Source organism: Lontra canadensis, unplaced genomic scaffold (assembly GCF_010015895.1).
Source record: "Lontra canadensis isolate GAN:19392208 unplaced genomic scaffold, GSC_riverotter_1.0 scaffold25, whole genome shotgun sequence".
Taxonomy (NCBI): domain Eukaryota; kingdom Metazoa; phylum Chordata; class Mammalia; order Carnivora; family Mustelidae; genus Lontra; species Lontra canadensis.
This window is the reverse complement of record NW_022631019.1, coordinates 11,451,698-11,468,841: the sequence shown is the minus strand read 5'-3', so window position 1 is coordinate 11,468,841 and position 17,144 is coordinate 11,451,698. Positions and strand designations below refer to the sequence as shown.

Below are 17,144 nucleotides of genomic sequence, written 5' to 3'. Positions count from 1 at the left end.
AAACAGCAGTATCTGCTGTCTTTGACTTAGATTTGGGAGGAGAGTGGGGGAGTGGTTCTATATTTGAACTTGTTCTAGCAAGCAATTCCAAACCAACCTGAGCATCAGAAGTCCTAGGAACTTTAAGAAAAAGTCTGAGGTGGGTCGGGGGTGGGGTGGATGGGTGGGTGAGGGAGCTAAGGTGGGCCCTGGAACTTGCATTTTTAAAAGGAAGCACTTAATAGCTGGTCCAGTGTTTCTAGCATTGAGCTCTATAAAGTATTTTGGTGAGTGGTGGGATTGGTCACAAGCTCTATGGCCATTTTTATGCTTGGGGTTTTTAATAACAGGATTTTAATATTTCTTTTACCAGTTACAGTTGCCAAGTTTCTCCGTCATGATGATATTTCCTAACTGAAAGACTTTGAGTTTCTTAAATCAGTTTCTCATGTTGGGATTTCACAAGTATTTCCCCTGGGGTCTCTGAATTATCCAAGTTTGAGGACCACTGAATTATCCAGTACTTCCTGGAGCGAGGCTGATCCACGTCTCCTCAAGAGTACCTTGTCCTCCCAACCCAAGGGGACTTGGGTTCTGACCCAGACTATGTCCCAAGAGATACCACAGAAGGGTCCACTTTATTCCTGAACGGTGGGCTTGCAGCTGAGAATTGCTTCAGTTTCAGGCGCAAATGATTAGGACTGTAGCCCTTGGGCTCTGTATCTCTGGCATTTCCTTCGACCACTTACCGAACGCATGAGACCGTGGAGATTCTCACCTACACACCAGGGTGCCCCCTTGGAAGAGGTATTTTGTTGGACCCCACCGCCTGGTGATAGTGATACCGAAAACTGGAGCTTGGGAATCATATATGCCTAAATCCACATTCTGCCCTGTCTCCCTCAGCCCCACCTTGCTCCTCAGGTGTGTGTTCTTGGGAAAACATACTGATACTACTCTGCCTCTCAGTTTTCCTCATCTGATAAAAGGAGCTAGTAACAAGTCACACTGTGGGTACCTCCATTAAGGGAGGCTTCCATTGCACAATCAAGGCACTCAGTTTCCCTTCTTCGGTTGACGTCCAAGAGCACGTCCATTCACCACAGCCCTCCCTCATGCCCATCAGCCGCCGGGGATCCAAATGAGTTAAATTCCTGGCCCTAGGTCTATACAGTCTCAAGCCATTGGGGAAACTGCCCAGTTGCCCCTAGGCCTAAGTGCAAAGGAGGGTGGGTGCAGCTCTGGGGTCGGTTCTAGGGATTCAAGGAAGGCGGGCGCAGAAGCTCGACGTTCCCCTACTCCAGCCAGCTTCACTGCCCCGGAGGGGCGGCGTTCCAGCCTCTGGAGAACCTCTGCCTGGGACCACGTCCCTTCCGAACATGGCGCCATCCCTAGGCCGCCTCGCTCGGCACGCCGCGTTGACGTATGTTCGAGCGCGTCCTCCGCGCCAGTCCCCGGCGCATGCGCACTCGGCGCTGTCTTCTCCCGGCCAGAGCAGCAGCAGCGGCGGCGGCGTTTGAGTGGAGGAAGATGGCGGCTCCGGGCGGCTCGGGGTCCCGCCAGCTGTGAGGAGCCCCAGTGCGGCTAGCGCCGTTTGAGGCGGAGCGCCTCTGCTCTGGCTCTGTCCCCGGCTCCCTCATCGCCGTCGCCAGCGGAGCGAACCCGAGAGCGTGGCGCGGGCTGGGCCAGGTGAGGCTTCTCCCTCTCCTGGGGCCGCGGCGGGGAGCCGGCGCCTTCTGCCCTTTATGCCCCAGGCCCACAGGGGGCAGGGGGCGCCCCCTGCCCGGCGCGGGCCGCGCATCCTGCGCGGGGGTCGGTGCCGGCTGGCCTGGGGGCCTTGCTGTCGTCATCCTCGGCCTCGCTGGGTTAGGCAGGGAGGAGGAGGAGTGCCCCCTTTCCACCTAGCCTTTGGAATGGGAGTGAACCCGGCCCCTCTCCTCAAGCAGGGCGCCTCACATCCCCTCACCGCGTCTACGAAAGGGTGTTATGACCAGGGCAGCGATGGCTGTCAGGGTGTCAGCTAATCTCTCACCCAGCCCCCGGATCTTTAACGCCTTGCGGTGAGGAGCCGGAGTCCAGCGCCTTCCAAAATTGGGGCTGCGGCGAGGGGCCGGCATCTGTGGTGAAGCTGTAGCTGCAGAGGGGGAGATTTTGGAATCGGTTTTAAAAAATAAAACACAAGCAGCCTGTCTTGCCGCTTAGCTTTTCGAGTGTTCCTCCGGCGAAGTGGTGACTGCGGGTCTCCTTGATTGAGACGGCAGTCCACGTTGTGACTGTAAGAATTGTTGGTGCAAAGGGAACGGTGGAGGGTGGGAACGAATTTGTAAACGGAGGAAAACCCGATTCTGAGATCTTGATGGTCTCTGCAGAGTAACTTAGGTGCTAATGAAGCCTTCGTTTGTTTGAGAACCTTTGTGTTTTTTGAGCTTCGGAATAGCTAATCGCTTTTGTCTGTTAAATCTCCTGAATTTTATTCGGAAACTAAAAGCTTTCATTAATTGCCCAAGCCTTTGGGCTTTTCTGTCGTGGGATTCTGATTGCTGTGGGTGAAGATTCAGACACCTTACCAGTTCTCACCTACTGGCAAGGACATTGTTATTCCTTTTTGGGAGTAAGTTTTTGTTGTTCAGCTGCTAATTGGGAGGTTTTGATGTAGTTTCTCACGTTGGGAAGCTGGCTTGAAGCCTTGTGATCTCTTCCTTGAAGAATGATGGGATCAGCTGGAATTGTGCTATGGGGAAAATGTTTAGGCAATGGCTTTGGCTTGGACACACTGAATATCTTTGTAACTTAAATTTGTTTTCCTTGTGTTTAAAATGATGACATCATGGGTTTAAAGGGAGCAGGAAATTAGAGGAGAAATACCATCATTTAGAATAGAATTAAAATTCAGTCTGCAGCTTTTACAGTGAATAGTGACTCTCTGTGTCAAATTCCTGACTTTGAGCATATTCATGTGTAAAATCTGATTGGGTGTCCTTTCTATTGTGTGTTGTCATTTTATACCCTGTAACTGTTTGCTTTTCACAAACCCAGTATAAATCTATTACTCAATCTACGTTGACCCACGGATGTTTTGTCTACCTCAAAAAGCTTTTAATTGTTAAAATGACAACTGCTTGATTTAATATTAGCTAATCTTTGACCTTTTCTTAAAGCTTTCCCATAGAGATTTGTAGATTTTCTTATTGCCTTTCATAAGGACATAAACCTGAACAAATAACTTCACAGAAAATTGAAGAGCCACCTTAAATTTCAGTTTGCTAAGAATCATGCAGTAATGCAGTAAAGCATCCTGATGGTTTGACATTATGCTTCTTGGCATAATGTGTTGTATTGTTGTGCTAAATCATCATCAGGTATTGATGCAACTTCATGACATCCATGACATCATTCTCTCTCCAGCATTTTGCCCTTTGTAAATTTCTTACCTTCTCAGAGTCTCAAAAAGAACAGGATCAGGAAAAATAGCTTAGGATGCTCCTTATTGTCTGATTGCTAAAAGAGCCTTCATATAACACCGCTTTATATAGTTACAGTCTTCTGTAAGATTCAGAGCCGTTCATGATTCCTACCTATTATGAAGAGCAGGCACAGAAATGCTAGTAAAATCTCTGGGTTTTACAAGGATATTGAGGTCCCAAGGAGAAGTTATCTCAAAGATGAACAAATACGTGATTATCTTTTGTGATTTCAGGGTTGTTTTAGTCACTGAATTAACAACTCTTTATAAAACCAGAAGCCGTTTGGTTAACTAATGCCTTTTCCACTTGGAGATTGTTACGTGGGTCAGAAGAGATAATGTTTTGTGAGAGTCCTTTGTAAAATAACAGGTAAATGTAAGATCGATTATTCAATGATCAGTTTTATGAAAACCCCTTACTGAGGGCCCTCTATATACGCTGGGCATTTGGTCTCATTTTGGTCTCAAGTTGCCTATAGTCTGGTTGGGGAGCCAGACAAGGAAACTAGTTAAGTATGTTGTAGTTTAAAAAGTAAGAAATGCACAGAATCCAACCGAGGGAGTCAAGGAAGGCTTCTCAGGGCCAGGATGGCTCCATAGCCTTTCCTATTCTGCAGAAAAATCTGCCTTTTGTGAGTGACTTGCTTTTTATAAAAACTTAAAAATATTTTTTTATCTTGACTTCTTTCCCCCTTTTATTCATTCACAGTCATGACACTTCCCACACAGTATGCCCCAGTTATGATTTCTGCATTCTCAAAAATCTAACAAAGTCTTGGGAGAACCTGAGAGTGAGTCATATACCAGGCAACAAACACAAACATTGCAGCTGCAATGAAAATATCTCAGATTATTAAACGGTGACAACTTTAGAGTGATGATGTTTTTGTTTTTTTGTTGTGTAAACTAGCATAAGAAGCAATGTAGGACTTTAATTTGATCACGTTTAGTTAATGTTTAGTTGTCAATCCCTTAGAATGTGTACTATAAGTAGTTGTAGTACTGTCTCCTTTCTCTCAGTAATAAATTAAGCGAGAAGGTCCTTTCTCCTTTTTGGGCGAAGCTGACAACTTAAACCAGGACTATACTGAACTGTTTTATAGAATTCATTCATGTAGGTAAAAGTTGCTTAGCCTCTCTGATATTGAACTTCTTTATCGCAATACAAGTTCCTCATCTTAGTGCTGTGGTAGTTTTATAATTAATTTAGCATGTTGTCGTCTGTATTGCAAACTTCATGAGTTTTGGGATGTGTAGAATCTTTACGTGGTACAGTATCAGTAGAACATTTACAATTTGATAACACTCATGTTTACATATTAACCATGTAAATACTCAACACTAAAAATGAGGGCTTTAAGGTAGTGGTTGATAGAAAAATGAAGGTAATGTGTTTGTTTATTTTTTTATATTGTGAATTTGTTATGTATAGAAGGATATGACATATAGAGAAGTAACTTTAAAGTTGCCCAGTCTTGGGGACCCGGGTGTCTCAGTTGGAAGAGCTTGCAACTCTTGATCTCAGGGTTGTGAGTTGGAGCTCCATCTTGGGGGTATAGATTACTTAAGTAAATAAACATCAAAAAAATAAAAAAAATTGCCTAGTATTGTGCTCATAATTCAGCTTTGCTTTCTTCCTTCCTTCACTTCCTTCCTTTCTTTCTAGATTTATTTGAGAGAGAGGGATCATGAATGGGGGGCGGGGCAGAGGGAGAGAGGATCTCAAGCAGTCTCCATGCTGAGCTTGGAGTCCCACAAGGGCCTCGATCTCAGGACTCCAAGATCATGACCTGAGCCAAAACCAGGAGTTGGATGCCTAACTGACTGAGCCACCTACGTGCCCCCAGCTTATTTTCTAAATTGTTTTTTGTGACCTGGGGCTGCTGCCTGGCTCAGTTTATAGACCATGCTACTCTTGATCTCCGGGCTGTTGGTTCAAGCCCCACGTTGGCCATATAGCTTACTTTAAGATTTATTTATTTGAGAGAGAGTGAATGAGAGAGTGCGTGCGCCTGCGAGGGGAAGGGCAGAGGCAGAGGGAGAGAGAGAATCCTCGGTCAGACTCTTTGCGGAGTGCAGAGCCTGATGCAGGACTCCATCCCTCAACCTATGATATCATGACCTGAGCCAAAATGACCAGTTGGTTAACCGGCTGAGCCACCCAAGTGCTCTCCGTTTAGCTTACTTTAAACATATAAAGTGTTGGAAGAAAACAAAGCAAAACAAGAAAAGAATTAAATTGTTTTTTGTGACCTTCTAAATATCTTGTAAAATTACAACTTAGTGATATTCCTTTAGCTTGATTTTGCTCTTCCTTACTCATGGGTGTATTGGCAAGCAAATTTGCTTTGAATTTTGATTCTTTCTGGTTTTTTTTTTTTTTTAAAGATTTTATTTATTCATTTGACAGAGAGAGACACAATGATAGAGGGAACACAAGCAGGGGAGCTGGTGAGGGAGAGGGAGAAGCAGGTTTCCCACCGAGCTGGGAGCCAGATGCGGGACTTGATCCCAGGACCCTGAGATCATGACCTGAGCCAAAGTCAGACGCCCAACAACTGAGCCACCCAGGTGCCCCTGTATTAAGTTTTTTAAGTTGTAGAGTTTCCCCCAAGTTTTTTGTTTTTTTTTTAAGATCTTATTTATTGGGGCGCCTGGGTGGGTCAGTGGGTTAAAGCCTCTGCTTTCAGCTCAGGTCATGATCCCAGGGCCCTGGGATCGAGCCCCACATTGGGCTCTCTGCTCGGTGGGGAGCCTGCTTCCCCTTCTCTCTCTTCTGCCTGCCTCTCTGCCTACTTGTGACCTTTGTCTGTCAAATAAATAAATAAAATCTTAAAAAAATAAAGATTTTATTTATTTATTTGATAGAGACAGCAAGAGAGGGAATACAAGCAGGGGGAGCAGCAGAGGGAGAGGAAGAAGCAGGCTTCCCGCTGAGCAGGGAGCCCAATGTGGGGTGTGATCCCAGGATCTGAGATCATGACCTGAGCTGAAGGCAGGTACTTAATGACTGAGCCACCCAGGTGCCCCATCCCTCAAGTTTTGAATTTAATTTTTTCCAGTGTCACTGTTCAGTGTTTTGTTTCTAAAGTGGAAATGCTCTTGTAGTGCTTTGATACGTATTTATATATATGTCTGATAAATGTATAGGTATTTTTATAGAGTAGTAGTCACTTAGAAAATTTTACTACTTTGAACAGTAATTTATTTTATCTTCTAGTAATATATATATATTTGGGGTAGTTCAGTTAATTACTGTAAAGGCAAACAAGAAAAAAAAAAGACAAACAAGTTTTAGTTTCAGCTGTTAATATTTCTTTAGAATATTTAATATTTAGGATACTATTTTTCTTTTTCTTTAAGGTAAGCTGTATGCCCAGTGTGGGGCTTGTACTCATGACCCCAAGATCAGGAGTCACATACTTTACTGACTGAGCCAGCCAGGTGCCCCCATTTTGAATACTTTTATTTCAACTATTTTAAGGAATTCACTAATACAGCATACTTTCCGAATTTGTGTTTCCTTTATTATTCTCATTTTATTTATTTACTTTTTAAGATTTATTTATTTTAGAGAGTTGAGAGGGTGTGCATGGGTGGGAGGGGCAGAGGGAGAGGGAGAGGGAGAGAGAGAGAGAATTTCAAGCCCACTCTGCCTTGACTGCAGAGCCTGGCAGGGGCTCTGTCTCAAGACCGTGAGATGACTACCTGAACCCAAACCAAGAATTGGGTGCTTAATGGACTGCGCCACGCAGGCACCCCTATTAATCTCATTTTAAATGCTTGGTTCATGTCGCTAATAGAGAGCAAGGAATTTTTTTTCTGGAATGAACCTCTTGGTGCATTGTTTAGGGAAAGATTGATGTTAATTATGAATTCATCAGTACAGTTTTACTAAAATGTTGCCTCTCCCATCTCCTGGCTTTTCAAATGGAAGTCAAGGGGAAATGGAATTTATCCTTCTATTTCAATAGTTCTTTTTAAAGTTGTTGTTGTTGTTGTTTGGGGGTAAGATTTTTATTTTTAAGCAATCTCTACACCCAACATGGGGCTCAAACCCACAACCCTGAGATGAAGAGTCACAGGCCCCACTGAATGAGCCAGCCAGGTGGCCCTAAAACTTTTTTATTAGTAGTCTTGCTGTCTTTTGCCAAAAAGGAATAGCATCTTCTCTTAGAATCAAACAGTATTGTGTTTGCCTTGTGTTGTGCAAGACTGTTTTTCTTAACTTTTGATTTGATACTTAATGACATCTTCCCCAGTAGATCCTTTGCTCTAGTCAAGATCAAGCCAGCTGCTCTCTTCCATATTACTGAATCTAAAGATTTACTTCCCTGTGGGTCCCTCAAATTTAAACTTACTCACCTCTCTTTTCTCACTAAATGCAGTTCTCTCCTCCAAAAAGTGTTTCATACATCATGTGGAATTTGGGAATGTAATTCTCTGTAGAGATGCATAATGACCCATGGGTTAAAATTTCACATTTTATTTAACTTAAAATTAACTTAATGGTAACAGATCTTGAAGTCATGATAGGTGAAATAAGCCTGACAAAAAAGAACAAGTACTGTATGACTCCACCTGTGTGAAGTGCCTAGAGTAGTCCAATTCATAGAGACAGAAAGTGGACTGATAGTTGCCAAGGGCTGAGGAGAGAAGGGCTTGGGGCGTTATTGTTTAATGTTACAGAGTCTCAGTTTGGGATGATTACAAGTTCTGGAGTTGGATGGGGGATGGTTTTATAACAGTGTCAATGTACATAAGACAACCAAAGTGCACACTTAAAAATGGTTGAGGTGGCAAGTTTTATGTATATATTATCACAATTTAGAAAAAGGTAACTTAATGGTTTATATATGCTCTGTGGGATGGCTTGGTAACCATTTATTTTAACATAGTAATTAAGATTCTGGGCTTTAGCCCCAGGTAGACTCAGGTTCATACCCTAGTTCTCTCCTGAGGTATGGATCTTAGCTTCGCTAAGTCTCAGTTTTTTCATCTATAAAATCAGGATAATGATGCCTGTGTTAGGGGACAATTAAATATGGGAGTGTATGTGAACTTTTTTTTTTTTTTAAGATTTTTATTTATTTGGGGGCGCCTGGGTGGCTCAGTGGGTTAAGCTCTGCCTTCGGCTCAGGTCATGATCCCAGGGTCCTGGGATTGAGCCCCTCATCTGGCGCTCTGCTCAGCAGGGAGCCTGCTTCCTCCTCTCTGCCTGCCTCTCTGCCTACTTGTGATCTCTGTCTGTCAAATAGATAAATTAAAATCTTAAAAAAAAAAAGATTTTTATTTATTTATTTGACAGAGAGAGATATCACAAGTAAGGGGGGGGGCGGGGTGGGGAGCAAGCTCCCTGCTGAGCAGAGAGTCCTATGTGGGGCTTGGTCCCAGGACCTTGAGATCATGACCTGAGCCAAAGGCAGAGGCTCAACCCACTGAGCCACCCAGGCACCCCTGTATGTGAACTTCTTAGCACATTGTGTAGCACATATAAATATCCACATGTTAGACTTTATCATATTGTTTTTATGGAACATTAAAACTGGGGACAAGGGGCGCCTGGCTGGCTCAGTCGGATTGATTGTGTGGCTCAGTCATGCAGCTCTTAATCAGTGGGTTCAAATGTGAGTTTGAGCCTCACGTTGGGTGTACAGGTTACAGAAATAAATAGATAAGTAAACTTAAGAAATAAGATAATAATAAGAATAAAGTTAAGGAATAAGAAAATAAAACTGGGACTGAGGGAACTTAATCTCCTGAATTGTATATAGTATAGCCAGTGGCATACCTGTCCTTTCACAGGAATGCATCTTTTATTTTTTTATTTATTTTTATTTTTTTAAAAGATTTTATTTATGTATTTGACAGAGAAATCACAAGTAGGCAGAGCAGCAGGCAGAGAGAGAGTAGGAAGCAGGCTCCCCTCCAAGCAGAGAGCTGGATGCAGGGCTCGATCCCTGGGATCATGACCTGAGCCGAAGGCAGAGGCTTAACCCACTGAGCCACCCAGGCGCCCCTCATGTTTTGTTTTTTCTTCTGTGCTTCTCTTTCTATCCTTGATTGGAGAACTGGCCTTGTTCATGGCTCCATTTGACACCACTGCCCTGATGTGTCTTAAATCATCTAGATGTGATCTTTCTTTTATGCTTCTTGGTTCTCCAGGGGTTTCATAGAGCATATCCTCTAACTCAGCCGTGCAGGTGTTCACAACTGAGTCCATTATCTCATCGCTCTCTTCTATTAAGGCAAAAACCTTACTAAACAAGTTCCCTTCTCAATATTCCCATATCGGTAGGTAGAATAATTTTATTCTGCTCTGATAGACCATAAAACCGGGAATCTCTTTTTTTTTTTTTTTTTCTTCTTTAAATCTTTCATCTCTGGTATCTGGCCATGTAGTTCTGTATTCTCTTACTCAGTATCCCTTAGATTTGCCTGACTTGACTGTGACTCTAGACCAGGCTTTCATGAGCTGAAAGCAGACTGGGGTAGTGTTAGAGTTCTTAGCTGCTCTTGTTGCCAGGGCTCTGCCATTTGCTAGTTTTATGATCTCAGTCTCCCTCATCTTCAAATGGCAATTACAATTCCTGTCTCATGACATATGTGTAAAATATTTAACTAAATGCCTAACACATGGTAAACACTCAATAAACAGAAGCTGCTGTTATTTGAGATTTTCTTCTCAGTAATCTTTGGAAATGGTTAAGATTGAGGTGACAGTGTTTTGACAGATCAGTCTTAAGGGATATTATTGGAATGTTTCTACTCTGATCAAGAACCCATGGTAACTTCTCTAAGTGCCTGTGTCCCCTGCTTATCTTTTGAACTCTCTGTATGACCTTCATTGTATCTTGGCTTGCCTCTCTTGCATATTATGCTCATGTGTACAACTGAACATTCATCTTCCTAGGTAGGGGGTCTTTTTTCTTTTGAAGATTTTATTTATTTATTAATTAAAGATTTATTTATTTGTCAGAGCAAGCAAGAGAGCAAGCACAAGCAGGGAGAACAGCAGGCAGAGGCAGAAGCAGGCTCCCCACTGAGCAAGGAGCCCGATGTGGGACTCGATCCCAGGACCCTGGGTTCATGACCTGAGCCGAAGGCAGACGCTTAACCCACTGAGCTACCTAGGCATCCCAAGATTTTATTTATTTTTATTAGAGAGCGTTCACGCACACTCGAGGGAGAACTCATGCATGCTTGAGGGGAGAGCATGTGGGCTGGGGAGGTAGAGGGAGAAGCAAACTCCCTGCTGAGCAGCAATCCCGAAGCCAAAACCCTGGGATCATGTCCTGAGCCAAAGGCAGACGCTGAACTGACTGAGCCACCCAGGTGGCCTGGGCCTTTTTTTTTTTTTTCTTCTTTCATTTAATTAGTCTCTGAAGTTCTGTATATTATTTCCTGTATGCTCTACCACTGAGCCACTTGTCCTTGCACAATTAGGTTAAAGTCAGTATTCAAAAAGAAAATTATTGTGCTAATTACTTTCTGCCAAGTAGCTTAAAAGGGATATATCATGTGGTGTAACTTATATGTAATACTTTTAGTACCTTGTAGACACATTTAGTGCTTATGTGTTAGGCCCTCAGATATTCATTTAGTATACATTTTCAGTTCTTACAGATTGATGTTCCTCATGAGCTTTCTGAGGCATTGTATGATCTCAAGTGTCTGTTGAATCTTTGTTGCGTTTCTGTTCGTTGGTCCATTTATTTAACAAATATTGAGGGGCTCCTGGTGGCTCAGTCAGTTAAGCATCTGTCTTCAGCTTGGGTCATGATCCCAGGGTTCTGGGATTGAGCCCACATTCGGCTCCCTGATCAGAGGGGAGACTGCTTCTCCCTCTTCCTCTGCCTGCTGCTCCCCTGCTTGTGCTCTCTGTGTCAAATAAAATCTTTTTTAAAAAGCCCCCCAAGGGGCACCCAGGATTCTGGGATCTAGCCCCATATTGGGCTCCCTGCTCAATGGGGAGCCTGCTTCTCTCTCTCTGCTGCTTCCCCTGCTTGTGCTTTCTCTCTCTCTCTCTCCCACTCTCTGTCAAATAAATGAATAAAATCTTAAAAAAAAAAAAAAAAAAAGAATGGGGCGCCTGGGTGGCCCAGTTGTTTTTGGCTCAGGTCGTGATCCCAGGGTTCTGGGATTGAGCCCCGCATCAGGCTCCCTACTCAGTGGGAAGCCTGCTTCTCACCTTCCCACTCCTCCTGCTTGTGTTCTCTCTCTTAAAACTTTTTTTTTTTTTTTTTAAGATTTTGTCTATTTATTTGACAGACAGAGATCACAAGCAGGCAGAGAGGCAGACAGAGAGGGAGGGGGAAGCAGGCTCCCCGCCGAGCAGAGAGCCCAATATGGCGCTCGATCCCAGGATCCTGAGATCATGACCTGAGCCAAAGGCAGAAGCCCAACCCACTGAGCCACCCAGGTGCCCCTTGTGTTCCCTCTCATGCTTGCTCGCGCGCTCTCTCTCTCTCTCTCTCTCTGTGTCAAATAAATAAATAAAATCTTAAAAACAAACAAACAAACCCCAAACCTCAAATTTTTTTTTTTTAAGATTTTATTTATTTATTTGTTAGAGAGAGAGAGTGCGCAAACACAGGCAGACAGAGTGGCAGGCAGAGGAAGAGGGAGAAGCAGGCTCCCTGACGAGCAAGGAGCCCGATGTGGGACTCGATCCCAGGACACTGGGATCATGACCCGAGCTGAAGGCAGCTGCTTAACCCGCTGAGCCACCCAGGCATCCCCCAAACCTCAAATATTTATTGAATGCTATTATGTGCTAGGCATGGCTCATGGTATTAGGGATACAGTGGACAAAATAGGCAAGGTGTCTAGTTTCCTGGATCTTATATTTTGAGATTGGAGAAAGCAATTAATGAATGAATAAAATTTCTGGTAGTAGTAAGTACTAGGAAGAAAATAAAACAGGATGATGTGATAAGGGCATGGAGCGGAAGGGAAAGGCTGAGATTGGATGGTTTAGAGGAGGCCTCTGTGAGAAGGTCATGTTCAGGCTGAGACACAAGGCAGAATGTTCAACGTGAAGTTCTGGGGACAGAGAGAACAAGTGCAAAGGACTGAAGTAGAAACCAGGATCCAGTCAGGATTCCTAAATTGCATTTGGTTTTAATTAGCTTCTGCTTCTTAATCTAAAACAGCCCTCTCTCCCCCAATCCCCCTTTTTTTCTTTTCCCTAAATGACATTGACTTTTTGAGGGTACCAGTCTGGTTCTCTGGTAGACTTTTTCACATTCACGATTTGTCTCAATGTTTCCTTGTGTCATTTAACCCTTTTACCTCTTTTGAGACAACTCTAAAGGCTTGATTATATTCATATTTGCAGTCCTTTGTGATACTGTGTACTCCTATCGTATCATACTTGGTGTCATTATAATGATGCTAAATTTGATCACTTGGTTCATATGAAAGTCTTGATCTTTCTGTTGTAAAGCTTTCCCTTTGTAGCGATCAGAAAATCTGTGGGGTAGCAATTTAACATAATGCAGTTACACTGTTTTTCAGCTGTCCTTCACTTCTTGGTTTTGGCACTCATTAAGGGTCCCTGTCAGAATCAGTTATTTCACTGGAGGTTGCAGAAGGATGATGATTATTACTCTTCCTTCCACACTTAGTAGCTGGCAAGATACCATCAACTTGAGAATGAGCTACTAGAAATTTCTCCTAATAAGGTAATATGTTTAGTTCTTTGCTTTTCGTTGTAAATTTTCTTAGTAAAGAATTGGTCACCTTAGTGGTGGCAAATAAGTTTCTTTGCTGTTCTCTGTATCACTGTAGGTGACATGGTTTTTATTTATTGTTTTACACGTAGTTGCAGCATTAGCCTTTTTGACACTTAACCTTCGGCTAATGTAAGTCTCTTTAAGCTGGTATTGTGTCCTTTTGACATGCCCCCAGTTGGTCTTTGGGTTGTTTTCTATCACAACAAGGTATCCCAGATTCACATTTTACTTTCCCTGTCCTTGACTGAAATCAGTCATTTTTTTCTAGGAAGACCTAGTTTCTTTCTTTCTTTCTTTTTTTTTTTTTAATTTTTTTTTTGAAGATTTTATTTATTTACCTGACACAGAGAGAAATCACAAGTAGGCTGAGAGGCAGGCAGAAGGAGAGGGGCATGCAGGCTCCCTGCTGAGCAGAGAGCTGGATGCGGGGCTCAATCTCAGGAACCTGAGACCATGACCTGAGCCAAAGGCAGAGGCTTTAACCCACCAAGCCACCCAGTTGCCCCGACCTAGTTTCTTTTATCGGGAACGCCATTAGAAACCCAAGATCTGAGTGCCAGGAATGCACATTCCTACTGGGTCTTCATTATTTCTAGGTCCTTTCAATGAGCAGAATTGGAAAATAGGTTTTTTAGAAATAAAAACTTCATATTGCCGTTTCCAGTTTATTTTGAACATATTGCAGGGTTTTTTTTTCCCTCTTTAAGCGATTTTGTATTTATCTCTCTTGAACTGGAAGTCTTGGTTTTTAATATTGTTCACATTTATTTATTTTACAGTAGACATAAGAGATTTTTAAAATACTGTATCCATGTTACTACTGACAAAATTACTGAGGCAAATTTAAGATTCCTTTGTGATTCTTTTTACCCTTAACGTTCTGTCAGGATCCATTCAGTAGAGTGAAAAATGTACTAGATATTCAAATGGGGACTTAATGTAGAGAATTGGTAGTGTATGTGTTGCAAGACAGTAAAAAAAGGAGTAGGGTGTAATTTAGAGATTCATAATTACAGGTGAAACTATAGTCTTAAGAGTTGGGGGAATCGAAAGGGTAGATGGGACTACCAGAACTTTTAAAGAATATGGAGGAGGGGGCGCCTGGGTGGCTCAGCTACATAGGCGTCTGCCTTCGGCTCATACAATGATCCTGGAGTGCCGGGATTGAGCCCCACATTGGGCTCCCTGCACAGCAGGGAGCTTCTGCCTCTGCCCTTTACCCCGCTGATGATCTCTCACCTTGCTCTCTCTCTCTCAAGTAGATAAATAAAATCTTAAAAAATATATATATATGGAGGAAGGGTCACCACCTCAAACACTGGCTGCCACTTTCAGAGCTGGGACCATGAGGACGGGTTGCCAAGAGGTGCCCCATGACTGGTACTTGGACTCTCCTAATTTTTATTAATTTTTCGTTTATCCTTTCAGTGTTTCTTTTTGCAAGAATAAGCGAATATCTGCATATATTCATTTTTCTCTCTTCTTACACAAAAGGTTGCCATAGTATGTTCACTTGTCACGAGCACGCTATGAAGGTGCGCCCACGAGTTTGTCTTTCCACAGTCAGCTTTATTCAGTCATAAAGTTAAATCGCAATTATAAAGCAGGTTTAGGATTCCAAACTCAACGATAGCTCACCATGTGATTAAACTTGGGTTCTTACACAGCACACAGAGCAGGATAGAAGACAAGCCATGCCACAAACAAGATAAAGGAAAGGTGCAGGGTTAATGAACCCAGCACGCAGTCTGTGAGCGCGCCGTTGAGCTAAGGCCTTGGTCTGGCGTGGGTCAGCTCTCGGCATTTACTGCTCCTCCCGTTCAAGCAGGGAAGGGTCTCAGTTCTGTTCAGAGATCCGTTGGGCGGACCATTGGTGGCAGTTGACTTTTGTAAGTGGTCAGACATAAAGGGCCCAGGTCTGAAGGGTTTGACCGTTTCCTGCCAAAATCCTTCCCTCTTTAAAGGGATTTAATCAGTTTTGGGTCTCTGCAGATCTCCTCTGATTCTGCTCATTTTCGGTTCTGCGGTGTCAGCTGATGCTGGTCCCGGTGGTATCTCCTAGCTGCCGGACCTTAACTGCCTGTGTCATTGCTTGACGCAGGCTCCTGCTTGACGTGAGAGACTCCGGTTTGGTCTCGGTAACACTGTTCAGCACTATTCTCTTTTACTGTGTCTTGGAGATCACGCCATGTTAGAACAGCAGTAATCCTTCCTCTTTGTCACAGCTTTGTTGTGTGGATGTGCTGGGTTTGTTCATCTAGTCAGTCTTCGATAAACAGCAGTAAGTAATGCTTTACTGCCACTCTTTTGAAAGTAGATTTTGGTATGGTGCGTTAGAAGGAGCACTGAGCAGAAAAACAGAAGACACAGGTTCTGTTTAGCCACCAGGTTACCTACACGATCTTAGGAGGTTGCATGTTTCCTGACCTCAGTTTCTCTTCATTGGTAAAATAAAGGTTCAGTTGCCCAGTAATCTCTAAGCTTTCCTGCTATAATATTTTATATTTTTATGGAAATTTTATTACCCATATTTTATTTTATTTTTTTTTATTTTTTTTAAGATTTTATTTATTTATTTGACAGATCACAAGTAGGCAGAGAGGCAGGCAGAGAGAGGAGGAAGCAGACTCCCTGTGGAGCAGAGAGCCCGATGTGGGGCTCGATCCTAGGACCCTGAGATCATGACCCGAGCTGAAGGCAGAGGCTTTAACCCACTGAGCCACCCAGGCGCCCCTATTACCCATATTTTAAACCTGTTGCTCAGTAAAGTACGCAACACATAGGAAAACGATAAATGAGAACATCAGATTAAGTTCTAAAAGTACTACTGAGGGTTTTCTGAACTTGGATCTGCTGCAGTGTTTGTTTAAAAAAAAAAATTCCTGGACCCTTCCCTATTTTCTGATAGTCTCTGGGAAATTACTTACTAGGGGACTTTTTTTTTTAATGGTCAAGTGACCTTGTGAAACAAAGATTACTTTATGTGAGGGGTGCCTGCGTGGCTCAGTTGTTAAGCGTCTGCCTTCAGCTTAGGTCATGATCCTAGGGTCCTGAGATCGAGCCCCACATGGGGCTCCCTGCTTGGTGGGAAGCCTGCTTCTCCATCGTCCCTGTGCTTGTATTCCCTCTCTCGCTGTCTCTCTCTTTGTCAAATAAATAAATAAAATCTTAAAAAAAAAAAAAAAGATTTGCTTTGTGTGTAGATGCCACTGTCCTTTAGGTTTTTGGAGGTTGGGGAATAAACAGATTATTCACCTTTCATGAATTCCTTTGTTCTCATAACCACCAAAAAAATACAGGTAGAAATAAAAATCTCCATTCCCTTACAGCATATTATCAAACTGTATTCTGTTCTTTCTAGAATGTGTTTGTGTGTCAGTGAGGAAGCTGGCTCTATGCAAGCTGAGAGATTTGGTAGGAGTATCTTGAGATCGTAGAGTACTTTGAATTCTACTTCCCCACCCTTCTCATTTGCTCACCTTTAGTGAATTCCTTCCTGGAGACTTCGGAATAAATTGGTGGGCCAGAGACTGGAATCGGGGAAGTTAGATGTTAGGGAAGTATTAGCTGTAGAGGTGTAAATGTGAATAACAAATATCCAGCATCACAGCAGAGGGAGTAACAATAAAAGGAAGGCCATTTTGAAGAATGAACTAATGGGGGAAGGTGAAAGTATGTAAGAGAATATGAACTGGAACATGTTATAGTTATTTTTTTGAGAATTATTTTAAATAAATTTCAAACCCTGATTTATACAGTCTCTTTTTTAAAAAATGGAATCATAGAATTCAGTTCAAATTCTGGTTCCTCTTCTTTTTACACAGCTGTGTAATCATGGGCAAATTAATTTATCTGAGCCCTGTTACCCTTATCTGTGAAACATGAGTGATAATATGCCCCTCATTAGCATTGAGGTAAGGATTAAATGAAATAAGGCAGCTGGCACAGACTCTCCATACCTGTTG

The 17,144-nt window shown here is 42.9% G+C and overlaps 1 protein-coding gene across 2 annotated transcripts in view; it reads left to right on the top strand.

Moving 5' to 3' along the window:
* Nucleotides 1-1,464: 1,464 nt before the first annotated feature.
* The window catches only part of FBXO42 (F-box protein 42), a 99,085-nt gene continuing 83,405 nt past the window's right edge, over nt 1,465-17,144 (top strand). For both annotated transcript variants that reach the window (XM_032863530.1, XM_032863528.1), the window contains exon 1: nt 1,465-1,668. The gene's annotated coding sequence lies outside the window, so the exon portion shown is untranslated. The remainder of the gene's footprint in view (nt 1,669-17,144) is intronic.